This window comes from Pinus tabuliformis, chromosome 4_1 (genome assembly GCF_031772625.1).
Source record: "Pinus tabuliformis cultivar Carrire ecotype Pingquan chromosome 4_1, CPIR1, whole genome shotgun sequence".
NCBI classification, from domain to species: Eukaryota; Viridiplantae; Streptophyta; class Pinopsida; order Pinales; family Pinaceae; genus Pinus; species Pinus tabuliformis.
Window position 1 is genome coordinate 675,560,351 of NC_142303.1, and position 16,681 is coordinate 675,577,031.

The window sequence follows — 16,681 nt, forward strand, 5'->3', positions numbered from 1 at the left end:
TAAGCCATACAAGCTCTTCTTCAACCTGCACACTATTTTCTCTTTCCCTTTTACCTCATATCCTTGTGGCTACTGCATATATATCTCTTCCTCCAAATTCCGATGGAGAAAGGTTGTCTTTACATCTAACTGCTCAAGATGCAAACCTTTAGCTACTACTAGACTTAAAACAGTTCTGATTGAAGTCATTTTAACAACAGGAGAAAATATCTCATCAAAGGTTATACCTTTTTTTACCTCCATCTTCTTCCTTCAACCTGTAAACCCATTTATTCTGCAATGTCATTCTACCTGCAAGCAACCTGACTAAGTCCCAATTCTGGTTATGTGCTCAGGAATCCATCTCTTCTTTCATGGCTTGCTCCCACTTCTTCCTAGTTTCTACCTGCACTGCTTCTGCATAACATTCTGGTTCACTAGAATCAGTCAAAAATACATAATATAATAAAGGAGAGTATCATTCAAGGGTCTACTTATCCTGGTAGCTCTTCTAACACCACTTTCAAGTGTTTGAGGTGCTTGTTTTTTTTGAGGTTGTTGTTGTTGTTCTGGTTATTGATCATTCTAATTTTTAGGCACCATCACTTTTTGTGTGATCTCATCAGCCACTGTGTATTCTCCGTTTTCTTATCCCCGTTTCTTTTCCTGCAACAGATCCTTATACAAAACCTTTTCATTGAATATGAAATCTATGCTTCTAATGATTTTTTGTTTTTCATAATCATAAAATCGATAACCAAAATCGTTAATACCATATCCAATAAATGTATGTAATTTGTTTGATTTTTCCTCAAGGTTTGTTCTATTTTTTTTATTAATGTTGAAAAAGGCTTCACAACAAAAAGTATTTAAAAATGAGTAGTTTACCTTTTTACCTATCTATGCCTCCTTTGGAATACCACCATCCAAGGAACTTGAAGAACCTCTGTTTATTAGATAAAGAACAATATCTACAAAATTTGCCCAAAATTGTAAAGGCAATCCTACATGCAATCTTATGCACCTTGCACGCTCTATGATTCTCTTATTCATCCTTTATGACACACCATTTTCTTGTGGTGTTCCTAGAACTATCTTTTCTCTCCAAATTCCATTCTCTCAACCGTACCTATCAAACTCTTTGCTACAATATTCATCTCCATTGTCTGATTTGAGACACTTCAACCTTTTTGTTGTCTCATTTTCAACCAAAGCTTTCCATTTCTTAAAAGTATCAAATACATAAGATTTATTTCGAATACAATAAATCGATGTCTTTATGGTTACATCAACAATAAAAGTAACATAATAACAAGAGCCACCGAGAGATGATACCTGAGTAGGTTCCCATACATCTGTATGCACAAGCTCTAATTTTTTGCTCTTCTTTTATTTCCTGACACTAGGGAATTTGGCTCTCTTCTGTTTTCCATAAATTCAATTCTCACAAAATTTTAAATCAACATGCTTCAAACCTGGCAACAAATTTCTTGAGTGAAGAATTTGCATCCCCTTCTCACTCATGTGCCCTAGCCTATGATGCCACAATGTTGTATCTTCTCCTTTGAGGTTAAAGAATTAACAAAATTATAAATACAATTGCATAAATACAATGTACCAACCATTTATCCTTTAGTTATTTTCAGGGCTCCTTTAGTGACCTTCCAGGTTTTATCTATGAAAGTAGCTACATAGCATTCACCTCCCAACTGCCTTGTTGAAATTAGATTTTTCTTCAGATTTGGAACATGCTTTACCTCCTTCAATAGCCACTAATTTCCATTCTACTATTTTATGAAAAATTTACCCATTCCAATGATTTTACCGGGTTTCTCATCACCATATCGAACCTGTCCAAAATCTACTTGAACATAATAATGAAAATTTTTCCTATCAAGTGTGGCATTGAATGAGGCCCCTGAATCTACCACTGGGGCATCAATAATATTTTCTAATAAAAGAATCAAAGCATCTTGCAACACATCACCTTTCACATTGGCTTCATGGTTGTTTTCTTGTTGTGTGTCTCCTTCTTTTCCCTTCCGAGACTTGCAGTCTTTCTTCAGGTGTCCTTTCTTCCTACATTTCTAGCACACTATCCCCGATCTAGACTTGGATCTACCTTTCCTTGACTTATTGTGATATCCTGGGCTCATTCCTCTTTCCATTTTTCTTCCTCTAGTATCTATAGTCAAAGCATTACCTGATGTCTCAGCAGAGCTTTCCCATCGCATTTCCTCGCTAAGGATTGCACCGAGTACATCATCAAATTTTTAAGTACTAGATCGAGAAACAGAGTTACTAATAACCATAACTAAACCATTCAAATTTTTTGGCAATGAGCGCAAACATAACAGAGCCCTAACTTCATCATTAAAAGTTACTCCTAAAGAACTGAACTAACTCGTAACTATATTAAATTCATTTAAATGATCAGTAACATAACCAACTTTTGACATTTCATATCAAATAAATGATTCATAAGGAATACCTTATTTGAGGCCGAGGGTTTTCATATAGTTGGGCTAATGCCAACATTAAACCCTCTATTGTCATTTCCTTTGAAATATTAAATGCTACCGACACCACTAGGCACATCCGTATTGTTCCAAGTGCCTTTCTATCTAGAATATCCTATTCTATGTCTGTCATACTCGTCGAATAATTTGCCTTTGCACTCAACGGTTGGTACAGATCTTTCAGGTACAAATAATCTTCCATCTGAATCTTCCACAACTGGTAGTTTTGGCCATTAAATTTTTCGACCCTAAACCTACCATCTTCCACCATTGCTCCCACTTGAACTAGGAACCCTTTTCTCTTGTTAGATTATCAGCCAAATAGACTTTCGACTCTCATACCAGTTGATAGAAAATTATATATTACAAAAAAATGGAACACATAAATTATATTGCCAAAATATAAACACATAAAACAAGAGAGACACAGATATATGTCGTTCACCCAGTTTGGGATACATCCATAGAGAAACAATGAGTCCTTCATTTTACATTATCGAGCGAAATGAAGAGATACGACCTACAACAGATCTGTTGTAATTCCCTCTCTGCTTTGACACAGTCTCCTCTCTCTTGCTCTCTCAAAATAAATATTTGCATAGACGCAATACAATTCCCTCATATATAGCGAGGGGTTTCCTTCTAGGGAATAAAACCCTAAATTAAACATTACTTCTACCGTCAGATCTCTGCCTAATGGCCGACCCATATTGACTATAAAATTACAACATTTTATAAAGCAATTTTACATATATTTTTAGCTTCAGGGGTGTTGCCCCCATGGACCCCCCTTGCAATGCAAATTTTATGGGTGGGATTGTTGCCACATTATGAGCTGGGGTCCAATGCAGTGATACCCTTGAATAAAGAAGATAATCAATCTCCACACCTAACATATAACTATTGGGTTGTGCCTTGTTTTTTGTTACAGGTATCATTGTCAAAAATAATAGTTAGAGGCTCTAGAGAAGGGCATAGTGGAATATTTCATTAAGAAAGATGGGAGCATCGACGAAGAGGGTGGGAGGTAGGGCCTTGGGGGTGCCATGGGAACGTGACCATATGGATCGCCTGGGGAGCTCAACACTAGTGGTGGGAATCCATAATTGGAGGTGGAAAATTAGGGGTGTTTTCGCTAGAGGATTGGGAAGTGAGGAGGGCCAATAAGTGTGCCCCATCGAGTGGAGGGCTAGAAATTATAGAGTGGAGCAATAATGGTGGTGGGATCTAGGTTTGAGAGAGTAGAGTGGTGGTGGTGATGGGATCGGGGTTTGAGAGGGGGTCGCAACAGTGTAAGGGTAAGGGAAGGGGCAGAGCATGAGAAGAGGTGCATGTTTTGGATTAGGTTTTGGGTTTGAGTTGGGATCTTGTAGGTATGGATGGTGGTATTGAGTTGGTTCAAGGAATTTTAGACTGATAGTGGGGTGGAGGATAAGGAGCCGAAAAGGAAGCAGGAGGCCCCCAATTTAGTGTTTCCATGGTGATATTGGCACTTACTAGGGTTCCAGGTTTGAAGAATTTTAACATATTGAATCCACCTAGTGATCCTCCACCTCGTGCACCCACATAACCCATGTTTATCCAAACAACTTTTCTAACACTGTTTTAGGGAGTTCAATACCACCTAAGAGTTAAAAACCACCTCAACGACTAATTCGCATAGGGATTCAAACTCGTGTCTAGATTCGATCTCGCTATGAGTGATAATGATGACTTGTACATCTAAAAGAAATTGAAAACACATAACCTTATTTTTCTTAGACAAATGGAAATGAAATTTTGTTTATGTGTTAAGAATAAAGGATGATAATATAAAAAAATTAATTGTAATCTACCACCATATAAGATATACGTGTCTCACATACAACCATACCTAATAGAAACAAAGAGTTATTTTAGTAGTGTCAGGATAGTTTGTGTCATGCCCCTACACTTACGGTAGTCTTCCAATCGCTTGTAGCAAGGTGCGGCACCACCGAACGCTTTCTTTTCACCAATACTAACATTCGTGGGCTACGCCTACTTACTCATTAACATACTTAGTTTTTGTTTCGCAACCAAGTAAAATGCATTTATCCTTCATACCTAATGAAGCCCATACTCATTCATCATCATCATGCAATTAACCAAGAATAACAACAATTGCAACAAGTATAAAGGAGAGGGCAACTCCCCGTAATGTGAGTCTGCCCGACAATTTTATTAGGAATATCAGATTTACAACACAAGTGTGTCTTGGCTGAACCAAGTCTCACACTTAGCCAAATTTACAAAGATAGGCAACCTGCCTTTACAATCATGTGCACCCTTGCACAAACAGAAGTGCTCACCTGAGCCACTTATCCTCTCTACCAAGTCCTACAAAAATCTGCATACAAACTGAACCCCGGCACACTTACCTACACCTCAACCGGCACAAGAATATACCAAATCTGCACTTAGATAGTGCGCATGAGATATGCGCATCTCCTATCTCCCCTTGCGCAGATTTACCCCTCTCCTTATGCGTAGAAGTGATGATTCAATTCAATGATTTATGAGCCTTCATGCTCCACATATATATACCAAGGCTACGTGGGTTTACATGGGGTGTGCAGCCCCATGGCCGACCCCACAACCACTCACGCATGCCCATATGCACCATGTTTACAAGTCGGCTTTCATATGTTTTAATATCGCATATATATATATATATGCTCACGTCCAACACTTAGTCGCATAAGTGTTCTCCATTTTGTCGCACTTATCATCGCACTTACATCGCATTCCCGTCACACATTCCTCCACGCGCCCGTGCACCCACCCGCGCACCCGCTCTCGTGCACGAGTCGCCGGTCCCCGTCGCACTTCACTCACAAAGGCCTTACAGTTTGAGTCGAAGGTGATCGAGGCTATGAACCGCTACTCCTCACAGTGAATTTTCATCATTGTTCGTTTTGCCACCCTAGTTGAAATGGTGACTTCTACCATCTCCGTTTAAAGATTGTCGGGATTTCATTGTTTATTGTAGAGCTTCCCTGAATCTGTCACCAATCTAGTAAATCTGGTGCATCTGGACGTCCAGTCAAATTAGGTCACATCACTTCTGAATTTCGTCGGCAATCATGTGAAGCTCAAGATGTTCAATGTTTCAGGAATAACGTTACTGCACTTCCTGATAGCGTTGCAAACTACTGGAAACCATTCAAAATTTAGGTGTACTTCATATCTTGAATTTTTTCTTTCGTTTATATTACAACCCTCTCATGCATTAATCTTACTAATTGTTGTCAATGATGTTAATATTTTAAATTTAGTGAATTGGAAGAGTTGATTGTCAATTTAAAAAAAATGATGTAGCCACCTGAGACGTTATGTTTCAAACTTCCGAACCTTCAGAAGCTTTGTGTTCATTAGAACAAGATCACACATCTTCCATATTCAATCTCACACATGATGTCTCTCTACTTTCTGGATGTCCGTACGAACAAGCTTGGAGACCTTCCAGAATACCTTGAGAGCTTGATCAGTTTGGAATATCTGGACCTCAAATACAGTTTTAACTATCTTATGGCTCTGCTGGAATAGATTGGAGGTCTCACATCTTTTATCGAGTTAAACATCAATTACATTCAGATTACTGCGCTGCTAGACTCTATTGGATGACTAAAAATGTAGTAGCATCTGAAGGTGGAAGGGAAACCTCTAGTTGTATCCCAACCCCAAGTAGTAGACCAAAATGTGGACGCCATCAGGAAATACATGGCTGACATGCTGAAAGCCTAGAAGAACAAGTGTGGAATGAAGAGTGCACATGAATCTTTGATGCAGAGATATTCCTGCGAACCCAGAATCACACTCCTTTTCAATCGGACCGATAGCACTCGCACCAAAACTGAGTTCCCTTTCATTAACACTTTGGCACTTTCAAAATCGCAGAGCTTTAACTGATGTGTGTGTGGATTCACCAGGAGATTTTGTGGTTCTATATCACGATGACAAACACCAACAGCACGGTGAATGTAAGCTAGAGAACGGCATATCTGGTATGCATACAGTTTAACATATAATAATGGCATCCGTTGGTTCACCCTATTATAGTGCTTAGAAATTCGGTAAACTGTCTCAGGGACATACTCTAGTACAAGATTAAGGTAAAGCTCATCGTTATCAGTCGTTGAAAAGAAACAATGCTTAAATTAAACTATATTAGGATGGTCAAGCATGCGCATAACTTGCAGTTTTCTATTTTTGTATCTTTTGTCCTGCAGCACTTTCTTTATGGCAACATGTTCACCAGTTTCTAGACACTTTGCCTGGAACACAATTCCGAATGAACCAGTGCCAACTACCCGTTCTGCCATGTAACTGATGGTCTGCTTCGGTTGCCCATTTCGTGCCAAGTAAATCCACTCACTGGCAATTTCAACTCATGCGGAAGTTTTTTTTTTAATGGGCATTCAACAACTCAGGTTTCAATTCTCTCGTGGAAACTTTATTACTTAACAATGATCATAGAACCATTTAAAATCCGATATGAATGCTTTCATTTAATTTAAAAGGTCTCCGCCCCATCCCATGGAATTCAAACCAGCTTCATAAAATTTATCTAAATGAGCCACAGCTCCCCATTCACACCATAACATATATCCATCCCCAAATCAATGTTATGAATATTTAATAAGCTTTGGATTTCAAGACCCAATTCAATGAACCCAGCAATTAACACGTAGAAATTCAACTTACCATTTACAAATGAGGTGATACCACTGGTTTAACACTTCATTGAAACTTCTGCATTATCGAATTGCTATTCGATTCACAATTTCACTAACCCGGCAATTACAGCTCTATGGTTATCCAGCGTATTCTTAAACATTCACCAGCTTGTAACCTCTGTGTTAATTATCATTCCGGCAAAATAGAAAATACATTCCCAAAAGGCCAGAATTCAATACATATAGAGTTTCATCGAAATTTTATGAGTCAATAAAGCTACACAGAGATTAACAATCTAGATTCCTCCATAACACAATAATCTCAGAAAATAAGAAGAATCGAACCTTCCTTCCACACATCGAACACATAAATTCGATTCACAATGCTTTACACAGAATTATTCCTTTCTTAGAATCGATTCATTCTGATATTAAATTATCCAATCAATTCTACATGAACTCAATAATGGCATAAACTCCAGAAAATTAAATTCTTCATTAATACACAATACTTACAACAACATTCTTCCTCCTCGCCTGATTTTCCAGATTGATGGCCCTTACAATTTACCAAAGGCTCACAGCCTTGGCGGTTCCCAACCAGCTCTCTACTCCTCTCACTTTTCTCACAATCTCAATGTTCTTTTCTCTCAAAAAGCCCTCCTATTTATACAATTTTAAAAAAATCATTTAATTAAATGCTCAATCCCTTCACTTCCTCAACAAACCCCTAAATCTCTCAACATCCCTAAAGGATAGATTCTCATCCCTAAAACTCTTGAAACTAAATCTAACTTAGGCTTATAATTAATTCTAAAATATTTCAAGGCTAATTTCTCTCTTGTTGTCCAATTATTTGGAAACATCACAAATCCTCTCAAAATCTCATAAATATTTACATAAAATTAATAATTTCTCAAAAACATGAGAACCTAGGTTTAATAAAAATACAAGGTATTTTCCCAAGCTAATGCTCCTGCATCAATCTTGGTTATGAAGAATAGTAGCAAAATTGGTGACGTGTAACACCAGGCTCTAATTTTTCAAAAGTAATGGCATGGCAAGTGTAGATTTGAGGAAAATGAAAAGGGAGCACAGTTCTGCATTTCGACAACTACTCATCGTCAACGTGCTTCCTTCGCTACATGAAATTAGTCATCGCCTCTTAGCGCACTGTGACACCTCACTATACTCTCCACCATGTGTGATATCTCAACTTATAAATCCTAAATTCAGACGAAAGAAAGCAACATCTATTCTTGAGGATGCTATGTTAATAACATAGTGTCCTGGAGCATTTTACATTTACATTGCGAGTATGTATGTTTGTTTTCTCTATATTTTTTGTTACATATATCCAATTACGATGTTATGTATTATAATATTTACCATAAGGATTTAAATTTGTTTCACTCTTGGATTTAACACTAGCGGAAGGAATAACATCTCATTACACTAACCAGGTCATGCTGCAAGGAAACATTACAATTATAAAATAAAGAATTACATCATGTGGAAAATGATGTCAATTGACTTATATCATTCACATTTTTTAATGTGGTTTTGTTAGTTATATAATTTTGGATTGTTAGAATTACATATTTTAGTTGGTGAGACTTGTTGAAATTAGTGTAATCTGACCGTTTTAAATATTGTTTTATTTTTCAATCATTTTATACATTCAATGATGCTATTTAAGAAATGAGTCTTTTTCCTAAGGGGGAAGTCAATTGGTGATGGTCATTATGAAGTATGATAAAAGAAGTGAGATTCAAAGTTCAAATCCCGAAGTGTCAAACATTAAGAAAAAAACAAGGAAAACAAGAAGAATTTTTGGTACTCAATTAATTTATACATTCAATGATATTATTTAAACAAGAGGAAATTATAGTTTCACCAACAATTATGTGCTCACAAAACATTCAATGATTATATTTAAACAATAGTAAATTTATCATTTCACCAACAATTATACGCTTATAAAGCAATTGGGAATTGTCATTTTACAAACACTCATATCATTGGATTCCTGAAAGAAAGTAAAAAATCCAAAACCTTTTAGACTTAGTCTTTATTATCAAAGCTGAACTTTCTAGCCTCAGAAATATATATTTTAATTTTTTTTAAGAATGATACTTCTATGGTGATTAGGAGGATTCTAGTATACTAAGACTAAATTTGGTTTACCTAAGGTAAGATAGTATTTGGGATTCTCTCAAAGTTTATTTCTATGCTAAAAAAAATCAAGGGAAGTGTTTCAATATCACCATAATTTTGATGAGTCAAAACCTTAGGAAGGTTGGTAGTGTCAAGTATCTTTTGAAATTGTGATATATGCTTGAGAATATGAGTGAATGTGTTTTCATCCATAACCATGTTCATCCAATGGTGTTTTGGTAATTGACCAATGCCTAGTTTTATTATGCAGATAATGGAATTGACCAATGCCCAATTTCTTTAAGAAGATATTGAGATTTTTCTCTTATTTTAACAATGTTTATTTTCCTCTTTACATTAATTGGAACATAGATACTTTTGATTTATCTTCATTTCCCTTTTCCCCAATTCTATATAACATCACAATTTCTTCCTAAATTTTGATGTAATATTATTTTCAATATTATCCTTATTTTCCATTGATGTAATAATATATTTTTGGTCTTATCCCTTTTTTGAAATATGATTTCTTCCTTTATTTCCTAATGGTTTAGTCAACACTTGGAATTATTATGTCATCTTTGGCATTCTTATGTCATCCTTGCTTAAATCAAAAGTTTTTTTGGTTAGAGTTTGAAGCAATTTTATGAAACCATTTCACTATAGGACCATAATATGATGTGAAATAGATGGTAAAGATACATTAAATGTTTAATATGAATATCTTACATGTCACTTATATGTCAAAATAAAGATAAAAAATTAGACCTTTAAATGTCTAAAAATCCACTCACATGTACAAATTCTCATTATATATGCATTAAACATCGAATAACCAATATAAAAACAACACCAAATCAACATTAACAAATTTGATAAAATGACAATAAAATCCATTTTTATTTAACATATAAGTGACACTCATATTGTACCATTAATGATAGCTGGTATTTTTAATCATCAACCTAAGGTCGTATATTCCATGTATAAATAAAATAGTATTTCAGTAAATATCAAATATTAAGGGCAAAAAAAAAGTGGGGACACAAGGTACATTCATGGCTATAACATAGAGCCTAAAATTTACTAAGGTTATTTGTAATCATTAGTAAGAGTTTCCTATCCCAAAGGTTAGAATTACTATTATATAAAAAAGAGGAAAGTGGTACTACGCTATATTCATTTCTAATATATGAACACTTCCTTCCAAACAAAATTTGTCATGTTTTCCATAACTACCTGCAACAATATAGTAATTTGCAGTGACTAATAAAATGCGATAAATTGCACTGACTAATAAAATGTGGTAAAGGGATATTCAATGGGCATGATAGTTTATATAGAAAATATGGATTGGTTTTGTCAATTCCTAGTCTCTTCATCATCCTAACTAACATGAAGTCACATCAAGCATTTATGTCAATGACATGGTTATGTAAAAGATATGGATGGGTTAGATCGAAATGTTTACTACAATATTGTTGCATGTTGCTTACATGAGGTCTTAAGGGATCTATACAATGGATTTAAGTTTTGAGATGCTTATAAAGCATACAATAAAATCATACTAGCACTAGTTTCAAAAGGATATTCATGATATTATATGATTAAATAATTAACTCTTCATTATTATTGGTAAAATTAAACAAACAATAATTTATAAAGATAAGAACAAGAAAATCTATGAAATGTAAAAGGGACATTATTAGTAACATTAAATTCTAAAGGTAAATGCTAAGTTGTAAAATAGTTGGACATATCCCTCACATATCAAAGGATATATTTCACCTTCTCATTTTTTATGATGGTTTTTGACCCGCCTTTTCTCTCAATTGGTTACCATATTCATGTTTCTAGTCCGTCGGTAAGATGATGCCAAAAAGTTTTAAAACATATTATTGAATTCAATTTCTTAAAAATTTTATTTTTTTAAGGATTTTAACATATTTTTATTATGTTCTATTTTTCTCACAAGTTAACAATTTATGAATATAAACTAAGAATCCTAAGGCGAATGTAAAAAAATAATTCATATAAGCTATCCCCATAAATTATGATAAAAAGATAACTTAATCTCTTAGAGGAATTTATGGAAAGTTATTGTATGGAATGAAAATGAAGAAGGGATTTGAAATGGTAAATTATAAGTGGGAAAATAGGAAAGACTGAAATGTTGTGTACCTAATCATCTTCCTTGAAAAATAGGCCAATAAAGTTAATTTTGTGTTCAAGATGATGAATATATCTGTCTTTCTTCCCCAAAATAAAGGTATAATCACTTCTTAGGATATGTTTCAACTTCTCATTTCTTATTGTGGGTTTTGATCCATATTTTTATCTTCTTATTATGAATAATTCCCTAAATATTCCCCTTAATATTTAGGGAATTATTCATGCAAAGCAAGTTCAATGGGAATTTAGTTACTTCTTCAGTTTATGCTATCGGCTTGGTTCATTCATCTTCACTGTCTATCTCTTGGACCTCACCATCAATGGTAAACCAAACAACGATCACTGCAAAATCCTTTCAATGCATATATTTTTTACTCACTCGAGGAGGATGAGAATGGATTTCTTGGCTTACCTTGCATGAATATTGTTTGGACGTACAAACCCTGCATGGATAGATTTAGATGCAAATAATTAATAAAATCAATTAATCGAGAAAGGAGGCCTACACAAAACGAAGTTGCAGGTCCAACATTAGTTCCAATGGAAGCTAAATCTCTATATCTAATAAATGAGCATTACAATATTGTTAGCAATAAGTCTTGGATGATGCGCGCAGTCTCTGATCGAACTGATGCTCTGAGTTTATGATGGCATTGGATCTCAATGTGATGTTATTATGCAAGATATACAAGCTTTCTCGCATAGAAATCTCGATGGAAACTGAATCTCAAATATAAATCCAGGGAAAGAAACGCCACCCTAACATGATTTGAATCATTAGATCTGCCTTGCTGCAAAGTTGAATGCATTCAAAAGCATGGAAGCCATGGACTCATTGAAATCATCAACAGATAAAATGCACAATTTAGAATTCTCATTGGGAAAATTTATCCATTAATGGAAAATTTATAATTCTCATTGAGAGAAATATTTTGCAAAAATCCTGAACCACTTGAACATTGAGACTAGAAAAACCCTCGTAGAGTATAGTATTAAGCCTTCGATGTTCCTTTGCACCTTTTGGTGCAATTGCTAGTTTTTTTTTTTTTTTTTAAGAATTTTCTTTTAGATATTGTTTATACAGGGTTAAAATATAGACCAAGGCATAATGTTTGCAACCAATATTCTCCCATAATGATATCACAACCTCCCATTTCCATGCAAACATATTAGTCTTCAAGATATAGTCATCCATTTGGAGTTCATATTCTCCCACTCACCAACATATTTCATAGTACCTCCATGGGATATTATGATTTGAAATTATGAAAAATATAGACATAATATTACATTTCTTATGATATTTTATGATGGGTGAAAATTTGGACGTTCTTCCATCTATTAATATAATCACCTTCTTGTGCTTGATATATCCTAACAACTTTAAATTCTAAGGAAATATACTACCCAACAAAGTATGAATTGAAATTTTAGATAGTCTCATGGAGGTGCCTAAGGGTATCTTCCATAGTAGGGGGTGAAATATTTAAAGGGTATATCTTGGCTACATCCTCATATAAAAATTCCTCATTGTATTTAAATGTGTCCATGTCAATGAATAATAAATTATGTTCCTTACATTTATGCTCTGGGAAATATTTTTCATCACAATAATTGCAAAGACCTTTAAATTAAGATTTCAACATTTCACCAATGTTAGTTTGTGTATATTGAGTGTTAAAGAGTGATTTGGATGTGGCACAAAGGTGGATGACATCATTGAACAAAATTACAAATTTTGGGCTAAGTGGTTTCCACCACCTATGAGTGTTGACCTACTAAGCAACCACTAGCTAGGTCACTAAGAGATATATCTTCACTTGTTCTTTTATATTATCCTTGAGACAACTAATAAAACACATTTTAAAAAAATTCTGTCAAAATATTTACCATTATTACCAATCAATATATACTTGGTAAGTATCCTCATCAAAATAGTATCAATTTCCAATTGGTCAAGAAGGGCCTTCACAAACTAGTTCCAGCAAATGTACCCTTGATGTGCCTCCTTATATTGTTGCTACCACTATAATGACCATTCATTAGATATAAAAATCCTACTCATGATTTTAATTTTTCATCCTTAGTATGCTAGATGATAAAGTAGCTTTCTACTCGACCAAAAAATTTATTTTTATAAGATCCATTGAACTTATTGAGAGATACCTTAGGAAACATGCATATTATATTTGGTGGATTTTCATGAAAATATGGCCTGGTACAATCACTCTCTCCTATTAATAATTCATTGCAAAATTTTCACCAAGCAACCGTTCCAAGCATCCAATTGATCATGGAAGGTAGATTTCAATGTGGACATGTTAGTTTGCATGAAATTAACTAATTGAATGAGGATTTGTACCTAGAGGGTATGTGTAGGAATGGTTGTGCATGCTAGTTGAATATAGAATACTGATATTCTATGTTTGTGAAGCTTGTATCCATTTCCATGTTTCTAATGGAAACTATGGAACCACTAGAAGGGTTACCAATGAGATACACAAATGTGATTAGCACCACATGATGATTTTTTTGAAATAGTTCATGCACAATGTGAAGGCTTAAATACTAATTGTGAAACAAGAACAATGTCTATATTATATAATTAATTTGTAATGATTCAGAGCAAGCATAAAAATCTACTAAAGAATTAATGATGATAAGGAAAAGGGAGAAGTTAGGGATCAAACCAATTGAAATATTCATGGAGAGATTATTATGGAGATAATTATACACTTGGTTTGAATAGTGATATAGCTATTATGGTCACTGATTTTCATATAACGGGATTAATTATACAATAGAAACACACATTGGAGTTGTTTAATTCATATAAATTCCCCTTGAGGGGTTTCTTGAGCAAAATTTAACTTTTCCTTCTGCTTATAACGTATGTTTCTTTTGTATTTTTTGTTGTTGATTGAAGCAAACAATTGGTATCACAATTATAGGTTGTTGATCAACGAATTTGGAGAAGAGTGAGTTATTATTGTTACTGATAATGTTGTAGATCTAGTGTACTTAAAAAGCCAAGTCCTATACTTAAAATTATTTGAGGACAACACTAGAAATGGAGAAATAGAGGTTGAACCAACACTTTTATTAGTGTATCTATTGGAGGATGCAAAAATATTTATTCCTATTACATAGAAGAATCAAAAGAAGAACATTCTATGTAGTATTTTATTATTGGATGCAAGCAAAATGGAAATGAGGTTGTCTCATTTAAGGAATTTTCCTTCATGCTATATTTATTGAATGGTCCTCCATAGTTGATACAAGAAAGGCTATAGTCATGAAATACTATATATATACTATGAATACCAATCCTTATTATAATATAAAAAAAATATTATAAGATTTAATAATAATTATTAAATAGTTTAAGGGAGGTAGGTGTAGGGGAAAGTCTTTCACCCCAAAGGAAAAATTGAAGGAAAATTCATGTAATATACCTCAAATTTACTCCATTTACTCCATTTACAAAAAATACTATGTCATTTTATATTTTTACTTATATCATCATGATGTTGAAAAACAATCACATGCTTCTCTATCACATATGTAATTAAGGGTGTCATATGCTAGTTTATCCTAAAATCAATCTTTTTACTTTATGTTCCTTGTATCTCTTTTTCACTTAATTATGAATCAAAACCAATCCAAACCTCACCTTTACTTTGGTAGTGTAAATATGCATTTATTGGGAAAGAGAAGTAACACTTGATAATGTTAAGGGGGCTTATTATAATCAATCCCTCCTAGGTTATTATTTGATTTATGTATATACTATTAGGTATCCTTTGGCCATTGGTGCTTTGGATATATAAGAAAAAAATGGGTTTTACAAAACATTTGCTACCACGATCTTGCATATGTAACATATACATCTTACAAACATTCTACTCAAACATTTAATACCATGACCTAACTTATATAACATATATGCCTTACCCATGCACTACCCTTTAAGAAATGAGTTAATATGTCATATACCATGGTGTGCCATGTCATGTTATGGTTATGTGGCTTAGTTTCATTATGAAATCTTGTCAAACCATCTGATGTCACAAAGAAAGAAGATTGAGATAAAACTCATAGACATAATAGTGAGAATCCTTTGATAATCAATTAGGGTTACTATTGTTGGGTGTGCGTTATATTCTTTCCATGATTAGCCCTCGCATGGGGGGGGGGGGGGGGTATCCCCCCTGTATGTTTCACCAGGCGCAGTAGGGGGGTGGTAGCCCCCCTGCACATGGTCGGGGGCAGTGCCCCAGGAAAAGTTTTTTGGACCTTATATTAGGTGGATGGACCTACCAATGGTTTTGTGCATGGATTTCACACATGGTTTTAGGTATGATGGTTTTCTGTCCATGGTATTTTATAGATCTGGTTAAGTGAACTATGGTTATGTTCTAATGCAGGGTTAATGGATTGGGTTTTATCTATGCCTCGACATGTATATATATGTATTGTAACATTGAAAGGAATATAATGAAAAATAAATTTGGTAGTCCCAGTTTTGGGATCCAAGGGAAAATCTTTGTGTAGATCTATTTTATGTTTTATTGTCTCGCCATTGTTTATTTTCTATTTTTTAGAATTCATATGTAGGTAATTTCTCTATGGGGTTAAGACCTCCATTTGGTACCAAAGTTGTTTCGACTTCAAGGGGACACCTTTATTGCTGAGGAGTTTTTCTCAGGCCTGTGGTAGACCCTGTTCAGTGGGAGATCTACGGGATCAATTCTTGTGGTGAAAGAAGGCAACGAGCAGTGGAAAGATAGAGATCGAGAAATTTAATGGTCACAGTTTTGAGTTGTGGAAACTCAAGATGGAGGATCTGCTAGTGGATAAAGATTAGTGGATCACCATGGATTTGGGTACTAAACCAACGACAATGTCTATTGAAGACTGGGAAAATTTGGACCGAGAAGCAAAGAGTGCAATACAATTGTGTGTCTTAGATTAATTATTGCTTAATGTATCAGGGGAAGCTTCGACGAAGGCTCTGTGGTACAAGTTAGGGACTTTGTACCAATCTAAGTTTCCCATGAATAAAATATTCCTATGGAAAAGTTGTATAACTTCAGGATGAAAGATGGAGACTCGGTGACAGAGAATTTGACTACCTTTAATATAGTGGTAAGCCAT

General features: G+C 34.5%; 1 pseudogene; it reads right to left on the bottom strand.

Annotated features, from left to right (window-relative positions):
- Positions 1-6,259: 6,259 nt before the first annotated feature.
- On the bottom strand, positions 6,260-7,123 carry LOC149177910 (shaggy-related protein kinase epsilon pseudogene; annotated as a pseudogene).
- Positions 7,124-16,681: the final 9,558 nt, after the last annotated feature.